This window comes from Dendrobates tinctorius, unplaced genomic scaffold, assembly GCF_039654945.1.
Source record: "Dendrobates tinctorius isolate UK_male_01 unplaced genomic scaffold, ASM3965494v1 ptg000018l, whole genome shotgun sequence".
Taxonomy (NCBI): domain Eukaryota; kingdom Metazoa; phylum Chordata; class Amphibia; order Anura; family Dendrobatidae; genus Dendrobates; species Dendrobates tinctorius.
In genome coordinates this window covers 21,574,343-21,580,112 of record NW_027361686.1, presented here as the reverse complement: position 1 = coordinate 21,580,112, position 5,770 = coordinate 21,574,343, and the positions used below count along the sequence as shown (strand labels likewise).

Below are 5,770 nucleotides of genomic sequence, written 5' to 3'. Positions count from 1 at the left end.
TGACCTGTCTTCCCCATGTGCTGTTCCCCTTGTCTGCTGTCTCTCTTCTTCCTGTGCTGTGTTCTCCCCTCATGTGATGTTCTGTTTGAGCTGTCTGCCCCCTGTGCTCTGTCTCTCTCACCCCTGTGTCTGACCGTGTACAGTGTGAGTGTGTGAATGTGAGAGTGAGTGTGTGAGAGTGTGTGTATGTGAGTGTGCGTGTGTGAGTGTCAATATGTGAGTGTATGAATGTAGCTGTGAGAGTTAGAGTGGGAAGATGAGTGTGTGAGTGTGTCATTGTTTGACTGTGACTGTGCGAGTGTAAGGGTCAGTGTGAAAGTGTGGGCATGAGAGTGTGAGTGTGAGGGTGTGATTGTGAGTGTATGAGTATGACTCAGAATGTGAGAGTTTGAATGTGAGTTTGTGAGTGTGTTAGTGTGTGTGTTACTGTGAATGTGAGTGTGAGAGTTTGAATGTGAGTATGTGAGTGAGTGTGTCAGTGTATGAGTGTGAGTGTGAGAGCTAGTGTGAGAATGAGTGGATGTGAGTTTGAGTGTGTGAATGTGAGTGTAAGAGTGAGTTTGTAGGTGTGACTAAGAGAGTGTGAATGTGAGTCTGTGAGTGTGACTGTGAGTGTGAGAATTTGAATATGAGTGTGTATGAGGGTGACTGTGAGAGTGTGAGAGTGAATATGTAAGAGTGAGAGTGTGAGAGTGAGTGTGGGAGTGTGAGAGCGAGTGTGTAGGTGTGTCTGAGAGAGTGTGAATGTAAGTGTGTGTGTGAGTGTATGAGCTTAAGTGTGATTGTTTGTGAGTGTGAGTGCATGAGTGTGTGTGAGTGTGAAAGTGTGAGTGTGTCAGTGTTTGGCTTTGAATGTGAGTTTGTGAGTGTGTGAGAGTGTCTGAGTGGGAGTGTGAGATTGAGTTTGTGGGTGAGTGAGTGTGTAGGTGTGTCTGAGAGAGTGTGAATGTAAATGTGTAAGTGTGTGGGAGTGTGTGTGAGGGTGTGAATTTAACTGTGAGAGTTAGTGTGAATGTGAGTGTGAGAGTGTGAGTGTAAGAATCAGTGTGGGGGTGTGAGTGTGAGAGTGTGACTGTGAGAGTTTGAATGTGAGTGTGTGAGTGTGAGAGTGTGTCAGTGTATGAGTGACACTTTGAGTTTGAGAGTATGAGTGTGAGTGAGAGTGCTCTAGTGTGAGAATGACTGTGTGTGAGTGTGAGTTTGAGTGTGTGAATGTGAGTGTAAGGCCGGGGTCACACTAACCGACGCAAAATACGGTCAGTATTTTACATGCGTAATACGGATGAATGGCCCCTAAATAGTGCACCGTATGTCATCCGTAATCAAGGTGTGGTCGCATATTTTGCGCATGTCAGCATCCGTATGTAATCCGTATGGCGAGATTTTCTCGCAGGCTTGCAAAATGGACATATAATGGAGCCCTATGACAGGGTTTCTAACAGAAAACAAAGAATAGATATAGACACATAGAATGTGTATATATATATATATATATATATATATATATATATATATATATGTATGTATTTTATGTGTTTATATCTATTCTTTCGTTTCTTTATTAAACCTGTCAGTGTGAGTTTAATGTATAGCGGACTGAATTGCCGGCTTTGCTAAAAGACACCTGGTGGGTATTTCTCGCAAGTCACATGTGTGGAACGTGTGTAATCCGTATTTTTTGCGCACCCATAGACTTGCATTGGCGTATTACGGGCGTAGTACGCTGACAATCGCAACATGCTGCGATTGGCACAGACCGTAGAATACGCCCGAGAAATATACGGCTGAAGGGAGCAAACCCATAGAGAATAATTTGTCCGTGTGTAATGCGTGCTTTTAACGCCTCTCACTCGTCTGTATTCCTCGCCAGTGTGACCCCGGCCTAAGAGAGAGTGTGTGAGTGTGAATGTGTAGGTGTGACTGAGAGAGTGTGAATGTGAGTGTGTGAATGTGAGTGAGTGGGTGTGTGAGTGTGATTGTGAGAGTGTGAGTTTGTAAGTGTGTGCATATGAGTGTGTGTGTGAATGTGACTGTTAGTGTGAGAATTTGAATTTGAGTCTGTGAGTGTGAGTGTGTCAGTTTATGAATGTGACTGTGACTGTGTGAGTGTGCAAGAGTATGAGTGTGAGTGCTCATGTGAGAATGAGTGTGACTGTTAGTGTGAGAGTGAATATGTAAGTGTGGGAGTGTGTGAGAGTATGTGTGAGTGTGAGAGTTAGTTTGAGAGTGATTGTGTGGGTGTGAGTGTGTATGTGTGTCTGAGAGAGTGTGAATGCAAGTGTGTGAGTGTATGAGTGTAAGTGTGTGAATGTAACTGTGAGTGTGAGAGTGAGTATGTAAGTGTGAGAGTGTGAGAGTGAGTGTGGAGGTGTGTCTGAGAGAGTGTGAAAGTAAGTGTGTGAATGTGTTAGTGAGTGTGTCTGAGTGTGGGAGTGTGTGAGTGTATGAGTGTAAGTGTGTTTGTGTGTGAGTGTGTGAATGCAACTGTGAGTGTTAGTGTGAGAGTGTGAGTGTGTCAGTGTTTGACTTTAACTTTGTGTGTGAGAGTAAGAATCAGTGTGTGAGTGTGAGAGAGTGAGTGTGTGAGTATGTGAGAGTGTGAGAGTGTGTGAGTGTGAGTGTGGGAGAGTGAGAGTGTGTGTGGGTGTGAGAGTTAGTGTGTACATGTGTCTGAGAGAGTGTGAATGTAAGTGCGTGAGTGTATGAGTGTAAGTTTGTTTGTGTTTGCGTGTGAGAGTGTGAATGTGAGTGTGAGTGCGCCAGTGTTTGACTTTAACTGTGAGTGTGTGAGTGTAAGAATCAGTGTGTGAGTGTGAGAGAGTGAGTTTTTGAGTGTGTGAGACTGTGAGTGTGGGAGTGTGAGTTTTCCGTTCCCAGTTATACTGAGCGCGAAGGACCGGAGATGACATCACTCTCACGAGAGCGTGATGTCATCAACGGTATTTCGCGCAAAGCATTACTGGGACCGGAAGGTGCCGGGCGCGTGGTGAGAGGCGGGAGTCCCGGGGCCTTCGGAATGTGAGTATATGACTATTTATCTTAATTCTATTTTTTACAGGGTTATGGTACCCAGATCGTGGAGGACAGTCTCCTCTCCTCCAGACCCTGGGTACCATCCGCACATTCAGCGCTCATTTTACGCATGGTGGACATAGCAGAAAATCACCGCGAAAATACAAAAAAAGTAACGTGTGAACACAGTCTAGAGTGTGAGTGTGAGAGTGTGAGTTTGCCCCATGGACCCTCAGGAGTTCTGCCAAAATGCCAACTTTGAGGGGAGGTTTTGCTGCTAAGAATGTTTCTTGGGAGAAATAATATATAACAAAACTCTATGTGCATCAAGCATTAGATCAAATAGTAGAACAATAAATGCTGTTTAGGCTATGTGCACACGTAGCGTTTTAAAACGCTTACTGAAAACCGGACTCCTTCCCAGAAATCGTGCGGTTTTTTCCGCGCGATTTCACCGCGATTTTACCGCGATTATGATCGCGATTTTGCCGCGATTTTCACGTGCGATATTCAAGCACTTTCCAAGCGATTTGAAGGATTGCTTGGAAAGTGATTGACAGGTTGGTCACACTCGTCAAACATAGTGTTTGACAAGTGTGACCAGGTTTTTACTATTGAGGCCGCCTATGCGGCATCAATAGTAAAAGATAGAATGTTAAAATGCTAAAAAAATCGGTGTATATTTACCTTCCGGCGTCCCGCGCTGCATTCCCGGGCCTCAGCGTTCCCAGTAATGCCTTGCGAGACCTGTGATGAGGTAGTCTCGCGTTGCTATAGCGATCTCGCGAGACCACATCATCACAGGACCTTGCCGCAAGGCATTACTGGGAACGCTTAGGCCGGGAATGCATCGCGGGACGCCGGAAGGTAAATATACACCGATTTTTTATTTTTTATTCTTTTTTTTACAGGGGTATGGTACCCAGGGCCTGGAGGACAGTCTCCTCTCCTCCACACCGTGGGTACCAACCGCACATGAGACGCTTAACTTCCCGCATGGTGGGCATAGCCACATGCGGGAAGTAAGCGATTCTCATGCATTCCTATGGGTGCGGAATCGCAGCAATTCTTTGCGATTCTGCACAAAGAATGAGCATGCTGCGATTTTTTCCGCAATGCGATTCCACCGCGGAAAAAAGCGCAGCATTAGCACAGCATGTGCGGAATGCCATAGGAATGCATGGGGGGCGTTCTGTACATGATTTTTAAGCATTTTCGCGCCGAAAATCGCGGCAAAAACGCTTAAAAATCGCTACGTGTGCACACAGCCTTAGGGTAAAATATATTTTCTTCCACAAAAACTCCAGGAAAACAAAAAACCCTCATAGGATAGGAAACATTTCTTTTCACCACAAGCAATGATCATCTGTCTGCTGTCTGGTTTGGAAACAGTTAATCCACACAAGACTCCGCAGAAGTCAGGATGGCCAAGCGGTCGAAGGCGCTGCGTTCTGATCACAGTCTCCTCTGGAGGCGTGGGTTTGAATCCCATTTCTGACATCATTACTTTTCTGTCATGAAATTGTACAGCTTCTCCCACAAATTGTCCAGTTGTCACACAAATATTTGTTTGTGAAACACCTGTAACCCTACAGTGAGTTTTTTGGGACTATTAAGGATGTACATCTTTTTGCTAGGTCGTTGCTATTCAAAAGGTACTTTGATTCTAATGATGCTTCTACATTGTTTCCCACAGAGGAGGAACAGGAGGCTTTGAGGATACTTGAGGAACTCTCCTTGGAAAATTGCCCTGATGGAGGTAAGATCCCTCATTCAATTCGCCCACGATCTACTAAGTTTCCTGCGTTATCTTCGTGTGCCAATATTGATATGTTCGTCCGTGTGGTTACGGATGAACTGTACAAAATTCCCAGCTTTATTGCTGGAGATAACCTTAATAGGGAGGAAAGACAGCGTTTGGGATATTTACAAAAACTGCCAGGTGTTCTTATCAAACCGGCTGATAAGGGTGGTAATGTCGTCCTGTGGCCAACTGAGATGTACGAGAGGGAGGCATTTCGTCAGTTAAACAACAAATCCTGTTACAGGAAGTTGACGTATAACCCCCTCTCGGCCTATTCATCTCAGTTGGAAACTATATTAAAAAGATCTTTGCAGGACGGCATTATCACTAAGCCGCTATGTTCGGCATTATTGGTATCTGAACCTGCGATCCCTATGTTGTACTTACTGCCTAAGATACATAAGAATGCCTCCATACCACCCGGACGACCGATTGTATCTGGACGGGGCAATTTCCTGGAGAATGTTAATAAATGGATAGATTACCATCTGCAACCTCTTGTGTCCAGCCTTCCTTCCTCCTCCGTGACACTGGGGATCTTCTGCGCAGGGTCGACAGGCTTTGCCTTGAGAGTGATACTCTTTTAGTTTCAGCAGATGTAGAGTCCCTTTATACTAACATCAAACATACTGACGGATTGAGAGCCGTGAGATTTTTCTTGAATACATCTGGCCTATCATTAGGCCTAAGGGACCTTCTGCTGGAGCTATTAGAGTTCACTCTAACACACAATTTCTTTGTGTTCAAGGGGTCCTTCTACCTGCAGCTCCAGGGTACCGCAATGGGAGCGGCCTTCGCGCCTTCCTATGCGGGCCTATTCCTGGGGCTGTGGGAGAGGGACCTCTTTCTGTCAGATGAGGTTTTGTCAATGGGCCGCGTCCCCTTTTGGACGCGGTACATTGATGATGTCTTCTTCATCTGGCAGGGCACGCCCGTCGACCTTGAGCAGTTGAT

At 45.5% G+C, this 5,770-nt stretch overlaps 1 non-coding gene across 1 annotated transcript; it reads left to right on the top strand.

The window, feature by feature from the left end:
• The first annotated feature begins 4,429 nt into the window (after nt 1–4,429).
• TRNAQ-CUG (transfer RNA glutamine (anticodon CUG)) lies at nt 4,430–4,512 on the top strand. The gene has a single exon. It is a non-coding gene; the product is annotated as a tRNA-Gln (tRNA).
• Nucleotides 4,513–5,770: the final 1,258 nt, after the last annotated feature.